Source organism: Stegostoma tigrinum, chromosome 19, assembly GCF_030684315.1.
Source record: "Stegostoma tigrinum isolate sSteTig4 chromosome 19, sSteTig4.hap1, whole genome shotgun sequence".
NCBI classification, from domain to species: Eukaryota; Metazoa; Chordata; class Chondrichthyes; order Orectolobiformes; family Stegostomatidae; genus Stegostoma; species Stegostoma tigrinum.
This window is the reverse complement of record NC_081372.1, coordinates 5,017,994-5,033,070: the sequence shown is the minus strand read 5'-3', so window position 1 is coordinate 5,033,070 and position 15,077 is coordinate 5,017,994. Positions and strand designations below refer to the sequence as shown.

Here is a 15,077-nt window from a genome sequence, read left to right as displayed (position 1 = left end):
AACCCAGTGAATATATTCTGACCTGTCACCAATGCAAGTGTATCCACCTTTAAAAAAAAATATGAAAGAGATTTTATTCAGTACTCTAGGCATGGCCTTATCAATGCCCTGTACAGACATAGTAAGCTTTCCTCAGTTTTCTACTCCAGCCAACTGCAATAAAAGGCCAATTTCATTTGCCTAATTACTTGCTGGAATTGCATTCAAACTTATAGCTTCATGTCTTTATTTAAAATAATATTTTACTTTTCAATTCTTCCTACCAAAGTTAATAATCTAAAATTTTCCACATTATACTCCACCTATGAATTTTACCATTCACTTGACTTTCTGTATTCCCTTGCAAACTTTTTGCCCTCCCCATAACTTTCTCTCTCACCTACTTCTGCACTGTCAGCAAATTTGGTTCCTATACACTTGGTCCTTTCATCCAAGTTGTTAACAGAATATAAATAATACCGTAGAGACTGCAGCACCTCATTCTTTAGAATTTACCAAACTGAAATGATACATTTATCCCAACTCTTTTGTTGGTTAGCCAATCCTTAACTTTGTTCTGAGGAAGGGTCGCTAGGCCTGAAAATGTTAACTCTCATTTTTTCCTTCACGGATGCTGCCAGACTTGCTGAGCTTCCAGCAACTTCTGTTTTTGTTTATTATCTTTGATGCATCGGCAGTCCAACACCATGAGCTCTTATCGTTTACTGTGGGACCATGTCAAAGGTCTTCTGGATACAAATATATTACATTCCCTCAGGAAACTGACAAAAACAGGGAGGTAGCAGGAAATTGTAGTGGAGACTGAAAGTCAGTTATGATGTGTCCCTAACAAAATGCTGCCAAGGCTGCGTCAATAAGTATATCCAAAGTGAAGATAGAAACATTACTGAAGGATCAAAAACAGAAATTGCCGGAAAAGCTTGGCAGGTCTGGCAGCATCTGTGGAGTGAAATCAGAGTTAATGTTTTGAGTCCAGTGATCCTTCCTCAGAACTGAAATCGGTGAACCTTTTTTGTACCTTCTACAAAGCAGCCACATCCTTCTGGTGGTGACCAGACCTAAACACAATATTCTAAGTGCGGCCTTACTCTGACACTGATAGTTTCATTTGTTGGCAAACTTTAAAGGTTTGCACGTTCTGTCCTTTCCTGTCACAATCTAATTGTCACTGCCAACAATACTAATCAGTTCAATTGTCTCATCCTCTCTCTTTACCGTTCTACAATTAGCTTCATATGAACTCTCCAGTCAGCTATTAGTTTAACGCCATATTAGCGGCTCCAGGGCTGAAACCAGCAAGGAAAATGAGGTGAGCAGGGCATTTCAATATAAAAAGGAGAAACGACATGTCAATTTCCCAAAGGCAAGTGAATTAGGCCATTGAAAAAAACGGGAATAGGCCATTCGGGCCCTCAAGCCGGCTCTGCCGTTCAGTAGGATCGTGGCCTATCCCCACACCTCATGTCCACTTTGCTGCACTTACCTGTAACCCAATTCTCTTGATTAAGAATCTCTCAACATTAAATATACGTAAAGCCTTTGCCCTCATCGCTCTCTGCGGCGAGGAGCTACAAAGAATATCATCTTCAGTGAAGACATTTCTCAACTCAGCTTTAAATTGGCATCCCTTATTTCATATAGTTATAGTAAGACTTTCAACCTAGGGTACGGAACAGTTGGTCAAAGATCACGGAGGTAGCTTGAACGTCACAGAAGATAGGGCAAAGTTGATGAAAGGATCTAGGGTGATGTGGTATTTGGGGTGGGGTGGGGGAGACATTTTGGAGGTGGGAATTCATCAGTTTAAGCTCAAAAGGTCCTTTTACACTTGCAGAATAATGCTGCTGGTTTTCAGGTGGCAGATCTCAATTAAGCATAGCATCAAAACCTTCAACCACTGAAGAAAATAGGAAGTTACCAACTTCCTAACCCTGTAAAGACAATTAGCCTAGCCCTCAACCATAGTTAGCTGACTGATTCAATATCCAGACACTGTAACAAGATTTCACCCTTATTTGTTCAGTTTGCCAGACAGAGACACACACATCGCATAACCCTGTACATACCAACTCCTCTTTACCAAACAATATATTTTCAATCTTGGTAACTGGGCGGGGGCGGGGGGAAAGAGAGAGAAAAGAAGTAGTAGTGAGGAAAAAAAAATTATCCTCAGGAAACACAGCAACCTGCAATTATCTTCCACCTTTATTCTGAAAATATCCCAAGGTCCTTAAAAGGCACAAACAAAAGTTTACACCAACGTACTTAAGGAGATATTAACAAGATCATTGAAAACTACTTCAAGCTTCAGAGGAACCTGCATGAGACATAGCCTCAGGTATGCAGTGTGGAGGTTCACTAGCCTATGGACACACCCTGGCACACATGAAATAAACTTCCAGCTGCAGAGAAACAACCCTAAGGCCTTGTAGTTCTCTGAAAAATTGAGGGTTCAGGGAATAAACCCAGACAGGAAATGTGAAGTTCCAAAAACAGATCGAAATCTGTCAACTTTCCTGCAATTCCCATAATCAAGCTAGTGCCAGTGATGTGCATTACTCTGGACCCAATCAGGGATACTGAGGTGGATCCTGACATTTGGGCAGTACAGAGTCTCCAGACTTGCACCCTGGGGAAGATATTCCAATTTCACTGAACAATGATCTAATCACAAGGCACAAACAGGCGTTTGACACGATGAATGGCTGTCTGGGATACAGGAGGACAGTGTCAGCAAACTGAAATGAAAATTGAGCGTTTAGGGGCAAGGCAGCTTGTGAAACTTCCACAAAGAATGAAAATCAGGGATGCACAAGAAGCCAGAATTCAGATAGAGATTTCAAATGATTGCAAAGAGGAGCTTACAGAGAAGAGGGTGGGGCTGAGGTCATTACCTGAAAAGGTAAATGAGCATTACACAGCCAACATAGCTTAAACATGAAAAGTAATGGAGTGATAGAGACATTCTGCAATTTAGGAAGTTAGCAGCAGGATTTTGGGTGATCTAATATTTTACAAACAGATTATACCAGTGCAGATTTCTTAACTAAAAGACAACTGTAGAAATACAAAAATGCAGGCTCTTACTAGAAGACCCAAAAATAGTTAGTAGCACTGATCAATTCAACATCTGTCAATTTATTAGATTCTAATACAGCTATAGCAGCACCACTCAGTAACTGGTTCTTAGAAGAGTATTTCCCTACATACTAAAAACTTAAAAGTGGAAAACAAAACTTACATCATGTCCAAGAGTTTGGAGAAGCTAAAGACACAACATCCTAAATTTAACAACATTCACTGTACAATCACTAAATCACACCACAGAGCCACTTAGACTCACCACGATCCTTTTCATTTACTGATTAACTTACAGCAATACCCGTGCAGGTAGACCTTCAACTTTTTCACTCAACCAACAATCGGTTCATTAAAGCTGGAGATGCTACTCCCACAGGCAGAAACCCAAAAGCTTATGAAGCAACTTGTTTCGTTAAACTGGTTTAACCAGTACTCCTCCCATCAGGCCCAGACAAGTTATTACATCTCCTGTTCAGAATTGCAAAACGAGGAGCTCAGAACCAAAAGAACTCAAAGTGCTTCTGTTTGGGATGTTAATTATTTAATTGCAGAGAAAACCTCCTGATTGGTCAATGGTGAACTGTGTAATTGAGGGCTCCACTTTGCTGGACTTATGCCCGTCTGCATCAATTTATCAACTAAACAAACAAATTGCTCCTGGTTAAGCAATTTTAAAAGTCTCATTGATTCAAGTCCCTCCATGACCTCAACTCACTTTTTTTAAAAATCTGAAATCCGACAACACTCCAAGATACCTATACTCCTCTAATTCTGGCCACATTAGGATCCCTGATTTTAATCACTCCACCACTAGTGTTACTGCCTTCCACTGTCTGGACCCTAAGCTCCAGAATTCCGTCCTTATTTTTCTCTGCCCCTCAGGCCTTGCTTTCCTCCTATAAGATGCTGCTTAATACATACTTCTTTGACCAAACATTTGGCCATCAGCCTTTATCTCTTGAGATAACAAAGTGTAGAGCTGGATGAACACAGCAGGCGAAGCAGCAAGGTCCAAGCTAACCCTATCGCAGCAGCATCAGAAGATTATCCCTTCATGTACCTGACATCAAAGTTTGCTGCATGGTGTTTCTCTGAAACTACTTGGAATTTTGATCATTTCAATATAAACCCAAGTCTTTGCTCTTTAAATTGCTGAAATGGATCAAGTCTGTCATTGGCTTGCATAGTGATGTGAACCAATTGGAAGCAGTTTTATGCCAAGATAGTTAGAGTCTTGATAAGCAAAGGGACGAAAGGTTATCGGGGTAGGCAAGAATATGGAGTAATCAGATCAGCCATGATCTTACTGAACGATAGAGCAGACCTAAGCAGCAAAGTAGTCTACTCCCACTCATATGTTTGAGTGTAATAGTTGCCTCATCTTCAAACATTAAGGAGAGTGCAATGATTTACAGGAATTGAGGGGTATGGTGAAAATGATTTCAGTTGTGACTGAGGCCTAATAAATGGAGAACGAAAGTCATTCACAGGTGAAAAATGAATTTAGGAAAAATTTATTTATGTAGTGAGTGGTGAGAATAGGAACTCTGTCACATTGAGTATCTAATGCAGAAAACACTGATCTGTGAGCTTGTTGCATTCAGGAGCAAAAAAGGCAATAGAGGGATTCAAGATCTGTTGGGGTCAAAATAGATTTTGATGTGCGAACTCATTTACTCAATAAGGTCAATTATGCAGTCACATAACACTATCTTCTGTTGACACATGGAGGATTCAGACTCTCAAAGAGATTGAATAATTCATCAATATCCCCAAGCATTAGTTCTGATGAAGATGCACCAGAGTCAAAGCATTAACTCTGTTTTTCTCTTCACAGATTCTGCTCGACTTGCTGAGTTTCCCCAACAATTTCTGTTTATTTCAGATCTCCAGTCTCTAAGGTCAAGTCACCACTAAACTTAAAGCCACAGCACACAGGAAATCATTAATTTCTTAGATGGCATAGTATTTAAATTCAGACTGGACAACAAATGTAAAAGGTAGCAACAAACACTCCTACATATAAAAAACTATCATCCCCAAGCACATCTTCCACCGACTAATGAGGTCAGAGTTATTTCTTTCCATGCAATATGCACAAAGTTGGAGCATCTTAACTAGGTAGGTACTCCCCTACTTTTTACAGCTCCTCCAATCTCAATCTAATTCAAAAACCTAACAATTAACAAATTGCTCATTCCACTAGAATCCAACACATTTTTTAAAACCATGTAGAATATCCCTGATCTTACACAGCCTTAAACAAGACAGATTTCATAATCATTTGCAAGAAATTTATTAACTTAGTGATTTAAAGTTTTCTTGGATTTCAGGTGGCTGAGTATTCATTTGCTGATAGGTTTAAAACTGTTATCTGTCCATCGTAGCCCTACCCTCTCAATTCTTTTGCAGCCCTTTTCCTTTCTCCTCAGAAGCTGTTTTGTGTAATCTTTCTGATCTTGGCAAAATGCTTCTTGGTAACTCCCTACCAGTTTCACTTATTAACCCTATCTTCCGCTCCTCTATTTACAGGCTGAGTCACTCCCTCTTTTATTGAACCCATTAGCAATACATGAAAGAACCAGCCTGTGACTGGAGAAGCTGCTCCTCAATATTTCCTTCCATTCTATTAGGGGCACAATTTTTCTATGATTTTCACCCCATTAATTAATTTTCCCAGGCAATTAGTGGACTTTGATTCTGTGAATCTGCTATCTTCCTGTGTATTTTGAGCATTAGTATGTAATATAACCAGAACAGGCAACTGGCAGACTATGCTGTTTATTTGTAATAATTTCCATACTACTCAACTGCTGCTAACCAATTATCCCTAAGCAATCCTCAGACATCATTTTCTACTAATATATGCCAATTGTGCAATAACGTGAATTAAAAATCTTAAAAACCATTAAGCATTATTTACATTTCAACCCCCAACGTGGAATGAACTTTGGGATGTCTATGGTTGTAAATGGAGCTATACAGATGCAAGTCTTCAGTTCTTCATTCTACTGTGTTATTGCTCTACATCTATGTCTTCATAATATTCCAGTCTCATTTCACATTATTAAGTTATCGCTCTTAATGCCTCCTCTTACATTATTGTTCACTGTTAATATTCCTAGGTATCAACTCTAGCTCTCATCTCTGAACTGCAAGATCAAATCTGTCTGCTGGACTTGCATAAAAAGATTAAAAAGTTGCCACCCTAATGCAAAAGCTGCCATTTTTCAGATGAAACCTTAAACTGAAAGCTGTGTCTTAATGTTTTGAAAGAAGCGCAGACAAATTCTCTGTCGTATCCTAAACAACATTTATCCCTCAAACAACATCATAATAAAATATGGTTATTATCCAAATTGCTGCTTGTAGGAGCTTGCTGTACACAAATTAACTGCTGTGTTTCCTACATTACAATAGTGATTACATTTTGAAATGCAGAAGACAGTAGGAACATTAGGGCATTTGATTCATTGAGCCCACTCCACCATGCAGCATGACCTTGACTGATCCTGTCTCAACATCATTCTCCCACTCTCACCCCCTATCTCTTGCTCTCAAAAACTATCCATTTCTTTCTTGGATATTTTCAGTAACTTGGCCACCACAGCTTTCTGTGGTGGAAAATTTCACAGGTTGACCGCCTTGGAGTGGAAAAATCTGTCAGCTCAGTCCAAAATGGCCTACTGGATATCCTGAGACGATGACCACTTGTTCTGGCAATGTCATTGAATCAGAGAATCCCTGCTGTGCAAATAGAGGCCATTTGGTCTATCAGGTCTGTATCAACAGCCTGAAGAGCCTACCACTGAGAACCCCCTTATCCCTGTTACATTTCCCATAGTTAATCCACATAGCCTACACATTTTTTGCCACTACGAGGAAATTTAGCATGGCCAGTCCAACTAGCTTGCACAACTTTGGACTGTGGGAGGACACCGGAGCAATCCACAGAAACCCACAGAGGCATGGGGAGAACATGCAAACTCCACTCAGACAGTCAGCCATGGCTGGAATTGAACCCAGGCCTCCAGTGCTTTGAGGCAGTCGTGCTAACCACTGTGACAGCCCTAACCATGGCCTATGGTTGTGAAAAGCACCAAACAAATGCAAATCTCTGCTCTGTTACTCGAGTTAGTACTCCAGAATTTCTTAATGTACAACCAAATCAGTGTTATTACAATCCAAATCTACTCCCTCATTTACTGTGCTTAGGTGAGAAACCCCATGTTACTGCACCATTACTCCTATCTCCTTCTAATGTTGCACTATCAAACCGGCTTCTTTTGTTATTCTGACTGGCATCATTTGGTTATTCTTGTCTCCTATTCCAAATGCATAATTCCCATAGTCTATGAATGTAACCAAATTAACTACTCAACTTCGACAGCTGCAAGAGCATGTAACAGTCTGGGTATTCTTTGCTGAGTGGCTTGTCTTTTAGTCCCCCCGACAGCCTTTCCACAAATGAAGTCGGAGACCATCCAGGACAAAGCAAAGATGACAAAGTGTGAAGCTGGATGAACACAGCAGGCCAAGCAGCATCTTAGATGCTGCTTGGCCTGCTGTGTTCATCTAGCTTCACACTTTGTTATCTTGGATTCTCCAGCATCTGCAGTTCCCATCATCTCCCATCCAGGACAAAGCAGCCTGGTTACTGAAGATTGCAATTACCACCTTAAACTTTCACTCCCTTCATCAGCACATAATGCTAGTAGCCTGTATCAATACTCAAACTCCCCATCTAACAGCACTATCGACCTGTGTACACGACATGGTCTGCAATGGTTCAACAAGGTGACTGGTTCACCACCCTCACCAGTGCAAATTGGAATCCTATTAAATGCCAATTGTTTGAGAATGTATGTCACATGAGTTGAAGGAATAAAACAAACAAATGGTATTATTCTAATCTTAACATCTAACAATTCTGGGCCACTACTGCAGCCTCCACTCACTGATGCACCAACATGTAATCTTTCTTTTCTTTGCAAGTTTATTGCATTCTTGTCCTACTGTATCATTTTTTCCAATGTTCTTTCATAATTATTATTATTTTCTCCAAATTTTAATGTCAGGCTATTATTGTCTCCTTGTGTTCCTGCATGATTATACCAGCTTCCTATGTGAAAGCAGTGCATCCTTGTTATTGCAACCTGTCCAGCTATGCTCCTATAATGAAGTTCAGACTCTTCCAATGATACTGGGGTATGTGACTGCATTATTACCCACTCATCTGTAAACTGCAATAAGCTAGCCTCTCCTTGTGCAGAGACATTATTATACTGGTGTTTTTGAACTTGCTCCATTCTATTTGTGCCAGTCCATTATTACTATAGTCTTGTCTTCTATTACTGCATCATTATCAAGTCTTTCCATATACTCTGGTCTATTTCTACTTGGAGACATTGTGGTTGTGAAACACACTCTGGAATTGCAATCTTCCTTTGTTGTACACATTCCAGCATCTGTCAGTGACTGCAGATGTTGTCCATTACTCAATCATTACAGTACTTCACTCTCCTCTTGTCCACCTGTTGTTGCCTTTTTACTCCAGCCTCTCCCATTTATTGTCCTTTACCTCTAGTGTCTCCACCATGGTACCTACCTTTTGTTTTCCTAGGATTTCAATTAATTTGCTATCTCTACTGCCATTCTCATTTCCAATGTTACTCCAATCTGCCTGTTACTGTATTTATTTCTTACTCTGATCTGTTATCTGATAGCTGTGTTACTCGGGACCTCCCTCAGTTCCTCTGATTACCCTGTTACTCAGATCACTGTTGTCATGGCCAACTCTGATCTTTGTTACTTTGATCTCTCTCTGTAACTCTGATCTGCCTGTTACACTGATCTCCCATCTCTGCTTGTTACTCTGCCCTATCTGTTTCTCTTGTCTTTAACTCTGATTTCTGTCTGGTTTCTCTGATCTCCATTACACCCAAGTTCTCTCTGTTACTAGTATCTCTATTGCACTGATCTGTTACTCAGATCCCACTCTATTACTCTGATCTATATTATTCTAATTCCTGAGTTCCCTTTATTGCTCTGATGTCTGTTACTAAGCTCACTCTCTTATTCCGATCCGTCACTTTGATCTCGATCTGATTTATTATTCTGAATCCTTGTTACTTTCTATTATGCTGTTCTCACCCTGTCACTCTCTATTACTTTGATCTCACACCATTACTGTGAACTCACCCTGTTTCTCTCCATTACTCTGAATTCATACTGCTTTCTATTATTCTGATCTCACCCTATTTCCCTTTGTTACTGTGATCTCACCTTTACTCTCTTAATCTGATGCCACCCTGTTACTCTTTATTACACTAATAAAACTGTTACTTTATTACTGTCAACTCAACTTGTTGCTGTGTTAATCCAATCTCACCCTGTTACTCTATATTACACTGAATTACTATTACTTTCTATTACTCTGATCTCACCCTATTATTCTAATATCACTGTTACATGGATATTATTTTGGAACACTATTACTCTGATCTCACTCCGTGCCTCTCTGGCCTTTCTCAATTACTCTGATGTTCCTGTTATTCAGTGCCTTTGTTACTCAGGCCTGCAGTGATCCTCTCACCAGCCCACACCCCATCCCCACCGTCTCCACTCCCCTCACCACCGCCTCATCAGGTTCCCTCATCCCCCGGTAAGGACTATTCCGTCATTCACCTCCCGCTCCCGGATGAACCCCACCCCACCCCACCCCACCCCAACCTAACCTAACTCTTACCTCCTCCCACCTCCGGAGCGAGCGCTGTCTATCTATCTCCCTCCCCCACTCACTCACTCACTCACTCACCTCTCTCACACTCTCTCTCCCGCCGCGCGCGGCTTTTCCGGTTCCGCTATCACCCCCACCCAACCTACGGGTCGCCTTGGTAACCGCTCCACGCGGGGTCTCCGCGGAACACTCGCAGGGACATGTGACGTCTGCGTTTCCCCGGCAACCGGGGGGGGGCCGCGGTCTGGGAACGGTGCGCCTGCGCAGGACACCGGCGGTGTCGTGTGCGCATGTGTAGGTCCGGCCGCCTAGCACCAGAGATAATGGGATCTGCAGATGCTGGAGAATCCAAGATAACAAAGTGTGAACCTGGATGAACACAGCAGGCCAAGCAGCATCTCAGGAGCACAAAAGCTGACGTTTCGGGCCTAGACCCTTCATCAGAGAGGGGGATGGGGGGAGGGAACTGGAATAAATAGGGAGAGAGGGGGAGGCGGACCGAAGATGGAGAGAAAAGAAGATAGGTGGAGAGGGTGTAGGTGGGGAGGTAGGGAGGGGATAGGTCAGTCCAGGGAAGACGGACAGGTCAAGGAGGTGGGATGAGGTTAGTAGGTAGGAGATGGAGGTGTAGCTTGGGGTGGGAGGAAGGGATGGGTGAGAGGAAGAACAGGTTAGGGAGGCAGAGACAGGCTGGGCTGGTTTTGGGATGCAGTGGGTGGAGGGGAAGAGCTGGGCTGGTTGTGTGGTGCAGTGGGGGGAGGGGACGAACTGGGCTGGTTTAGGGATGCAGTAGGGGAAGGGGAGATTTTGAAGCTGGTGAAGTCCACATTGATACCATTAGGCTGCAGGGTTCCCAAGTGGAATATGAGTTGCTGTTCCTGCAACCTTCGGGTGGCATCATTGTGGCAGTGCAGGAGGCCCATGATGGACATGTCATCTAGAGAATGGGAGGGGGGGGGAGTGGAAATGGTTTGTGACTGGGAGGTGCAGTTGTTTATTGTGAACCGAGCGGAGGTGTTCTGCAAAGTGGTCCCCAAGCCTCCGCTTGGTTTCCCCAATGTAGAGGAAGCCACACCAGGTACAATGGATACAGTATACCACATTGGCAGATGTGCAGGTGAACCCCTGCTTAATGTGGAAAGTCATCTTGGGGCCTGGGATGGGGGTGAGGGAGGAGGTGTGGGGGCAAGTGTAGCATTTCCTGCGGTTGCAGGGGAAGGTGCCGGGTGTGGTGGGGTTGGAGGGCAGTGTGGAGCCAACAAGGGAGTCACGGAGAGAGTGGTCTCTCCGGAAAGCAGACAGGGGTGGGGATGGAAAAATGTCTTGTGTGGTGGGGTCGGATTGTAGATGGCGGAAGTGTCGGAGGATGATGCGTTGTATCCGGAGGTTGGTGGGGTGGTGTGTGAGAACGAGGGGGATCCTCTGTGGGCGGTTGTGGCAGGGGCGGGGTGTGAGGGATGTGTTGCGGGAGACGCGGTCAAGGGCGTTCTCAACCACTGTGGGGGAAAGTTGTGGTCCTTGAAGAACTTGGACATCTGGGATGTGCGGGAGTGGAATGCCTCATCGTGGGAGCGGATGCAGCGGAGGCGGAGGAATTGGGAATAGAGGATGGAATTTTTGCAGGAGGGTGGGTAGGTGGGAGGAGGTGTATTCTAGGTAGCTGTGGGAGTCGGTGGGCTTGAAATGGACATCAGTTACAAGCTGGTTGCTTGAGATGGAGACTGAGAGATCCAGGAAGGTGAGGGATGTGCAGGAGATGGCCCAGGTGAACTGAAGTTTGGGGTGGAAGGTGTTGGTGAAGTGGATGAACTGTTCGAGCTCCTCTGGGGAGCAAGAGGCGGTGCCGATACAGTCATCAATGTAATGGAGGAAGAGGTGGGGTTTGGGGCCTGTGTAGGTGCGGAAGAGGGACTGTTCCACGTAACCTACAAAGAGGCAGGCATAATAATAAAATGTGAGGCTGGATGAACACAGCAGGCCAAGCAGCTTGGCCTGCTGTGTTCATCCAGCCTCACATTTTTTTAATCTTGGAATTCTCCAGCATCTGCAGTTCCCATTATCTCTAAGAGGCAGGCATAGCTGGGGCCCATGCGGGTGCCCATGGCCACCCCCTTAGTCTGCACCTACACAGGCCCCAAACCCCACCTCTTCCTCCGTTACATTGATGACTGTATCAGTGCCGCCTCTTGCTCCCCAGAGGAGCTCGAACAGTTCATCCACTTCACCAACACCTTCCACCCCAAACTTCAGTTCACCTGGGCCATCTCCTGCACATCCCTCACCTTCCTGGATCTCTGTCTCCGTCTCAAGCAACCAGCTTGTAACTGATGTCCATTTCAAGCCCACCGACTCCCACAGCTACCTAGAATACACCTCCTCCCACCCACCCACCCTCCTGCAAAAATTCCATCCCCTATTCCCAATTCCTCCGCCTCCGCTGCATCTGCTCCCATGATGAGGCATTCCAATCCCGCACATCCCAGATGTCCAAGTTCTTCAAGGACCGCAACTTTCCCCCCAAAGTGGTCAAGAACGCCCTTGACCGTGTCTCCCGCATTTCCTGCAAAACATCCCTCACACCCCACCCCCGCCACAACCGCCCACAGAGGATCCCCCTCGTTCTCACACATCACCCACCAAACTCCGGATACAACGCATCATCCTCCGACACTTCCGCCATCTACAATCCAACCCCACCACCCAAGACATTTTTCCATCCCCACCCCTGTCTGCTTTCCGGAGAGACCACTCTCTCCGTGACTCCCTTGTTGGCTCCACACTGCCCTCCAACCCCACCACACCCGGCACCTTCCCCTGCAACCGCAGGAAATGCTACACTTGCCCCCACACCTCCTCCCTCACCCCTATCCCAGACCCCAAGATGACTTTCCACATTAAGCAGAGGTTCACCTGCTCATCTGCCAATGTGGTATACTGCATCCACTGTACCCGGCGCGGCTTCCTCTACATTGGGGAAACCAAGCGGAGGCTTGGAGACCGCTTTGCAGAACACCTCCGCTCAGTTCACAACAAACAACTGCACCTCCCAGTCGCAAACCATTTCCACTCCCCCCCCCCCCATTCTTTAGATGACATGTTTCTCTCCATCTTCGGTCCACCTCTCCCTATTTATTTCAGAACCCTCCCCCCATCCCCCTCTCTGATGAAGGGTCTAGGCCCGAAACGTCAGCTTTTGTGCTCCTGAGATGCTGCTGGGCCTGCTGTGTTCATCCAGCCTCACATTTCATTACCTTGGATTCTCCTGCATCTGCAGTTCCCATTATCAATAATAAAGTGTGAGGCTGGATGAACACAGCAAGCCAAGCAGCATCTCAGGAGCACAAAAGCTGACGTTTCGGGCCTAGACCCTTCATCAGAGAGGGGGATGGGGTGGGGGTTCTGAAATAAATAGGGAGAGAGGGGGAGGCGGACCGAAGATGGAGAGAAAAGAAGATAGGTGGAGAGGAGAGTATAGGTGCGGAGGTAGGGAGGGGATGGGTCAGTCCAGGGACAGGTCAAGGAGGTGGGATGAGGTTAGTAGGTAGGAGATGGAGGTGCGGCTTGGGGTGGGAGGAAGGGATGGGTGAGAGGAAGAACAGGTTAGGGAGGCAGAGACAGGTTGGGCTGGTTTTGGGATGCAGTGGGTGGAGGGGATGAGCTGGGCTGGTTGTGTGGTGCAGTGGGGGGAAGGGACGAACTGGGCTGGTTTCGGGATGCGGTGGGGGAAGGGGAGATTTTGAAGCTTGTGAAGTCCACATTGATACCATTGGGCTGCTGGGTTCCCAAGCGGAATATGAGTTGCTGTTCCTGCAACCTTCGGGTGGCATCACTGTGGCACTGCAGGAGGCCCATGATGGACATGTCATCTAAAGAATGGGAGGGGGAGTGGAAATGGTTTGCGACTGGTAGGTGCAGTTGTTAATTGCGAACCGAGCGTTGGTGTTCTGCAAAGCGGTCCCCAAGCCTCCGCTTGGTCTCTTCGATGTAGTGGAGGCCACAACAGGAACAGCGGATGCCGTATACCACATTGGCAGATGTGCAGGTGAACGTCCGTTTGATGTGGAAAGTCCTTTTAGGGGCTGGGACGGGGATGAGGGAGGAGGTGTGGGGGCAAGTGTAGCACGTCCTGCGGTTGCAGGAAAAGTGCCTGGTGTGGTGGGGTTGGAGGGGAGTGTGGAGCGGACAAGGGACTACTGCAGAGAGTGGTCTCTCCTGCCTGCTCCTGCCCCACCGAACTCATTTCCACCTATCTGAACTCCATTTTCTGCCTCTTGGTCCAGAAACTCCCTACCTATGTCCATGACACCACCTTTGCCCTCCACCTCCTCCAGAACTTCCAATTCCCCAGTCCCTAACACCTCATTTTCACCATAGACGTCCAGTCTCTATACCCCTGCATTCCTCATGCAGATGGCCTCAAGGTCCTCCCCTTCTTCCTGTCCTGCCGACCCGACCAGTCCCCTTCCATTGACACCCTCATCCGCCTGGCCGAACTCGTCCTCGCCCTCAACAACTTCTCTTTTGATTCCTCCCACTTCCTACAGACAAAGGGGGTGGCCATGGGTACCCACAAGGGCCCAAGCTATGTCTGCCTCTTTGTAGGTTACGTAGAACAGTCCGTCTTCTGCACCTACACAGGCCCTAAACCCCACCTCTTCCTCCGTTACATTGATGACTGTATTGGCGCCGCCTTGTGCTCCCAACAGGAGTTCAAACAGTTCATCCACTTCACCAACACCTCCCACCACAACCTCAAGTTCACCTGGACCATCTCCAACACATGCCTCGCCTTCCTGAACGTCTCTGTCTCTGTATCAGGCAATCACCTAGAAACCAATGTCCATTTCAAGCCCACCGACTCCCACAGCTACCTAGAATACACCTCCTCCCACCCACCTTCCTGCAAAAATTCCATCCCCTATTCCCAAATCCTTCACCTCCGCCGCATCTGCTCCCAAGATGAAGCATTTCACTCCTGTACATCCCAGATGTCCTCGTTTGTCAAGGACCACAACTTCCCCCTCCGCGGTGGTCGGGAACACCCTTGACCGAGTCTCCCACATTTCCTACAACTCATCCCTCACACACTGCCCCTGCAATAACCACCACAAGAGAATCCCCCGAGTCCTCACACAACCCCACCAACCTCCGGATACAACGCATCATCCTCCGACACTTTCGCCATCTGCAATCCGATCCCACCACTAAAGACATTTTTCCATCTCCACCCTTGTCTGCTGTCTGGAGAGACCACTCT

General features: G+C 45.7%; 1 protein-coding gene across 5 annotated transcripts in view; it reads right to left on the bottom strand.

Moving 5' to 3' along the window:
• The window catches only part of LOC125461332 (14-3-3 protein beta/alpha-1-like), a 34,161-nt gene extending 24,129 nt beyond the window's left edge, over positions 1-10,032 (bottom strand). The window contains exon 1 of one of the 5 annotated variants that reach the window (XM_048549982.2): positions 9,899-10,032. The gene's annotated coding sequence lies outside the window, so the exon portion shown is untranslated. Of the gene's footprint in view, positions 1-3,241; positions 3,501-9,829 lie in introns of those variants that run through there. The other 4 variants (XM_048549985.2, XM_048549983.2, XM_048549986.2 and 1 more) reach the window with 4 other exon arrangements.
• Between the last annotated feature and the right edge of the window lie 5,045 nt (positions 10,033-15,077).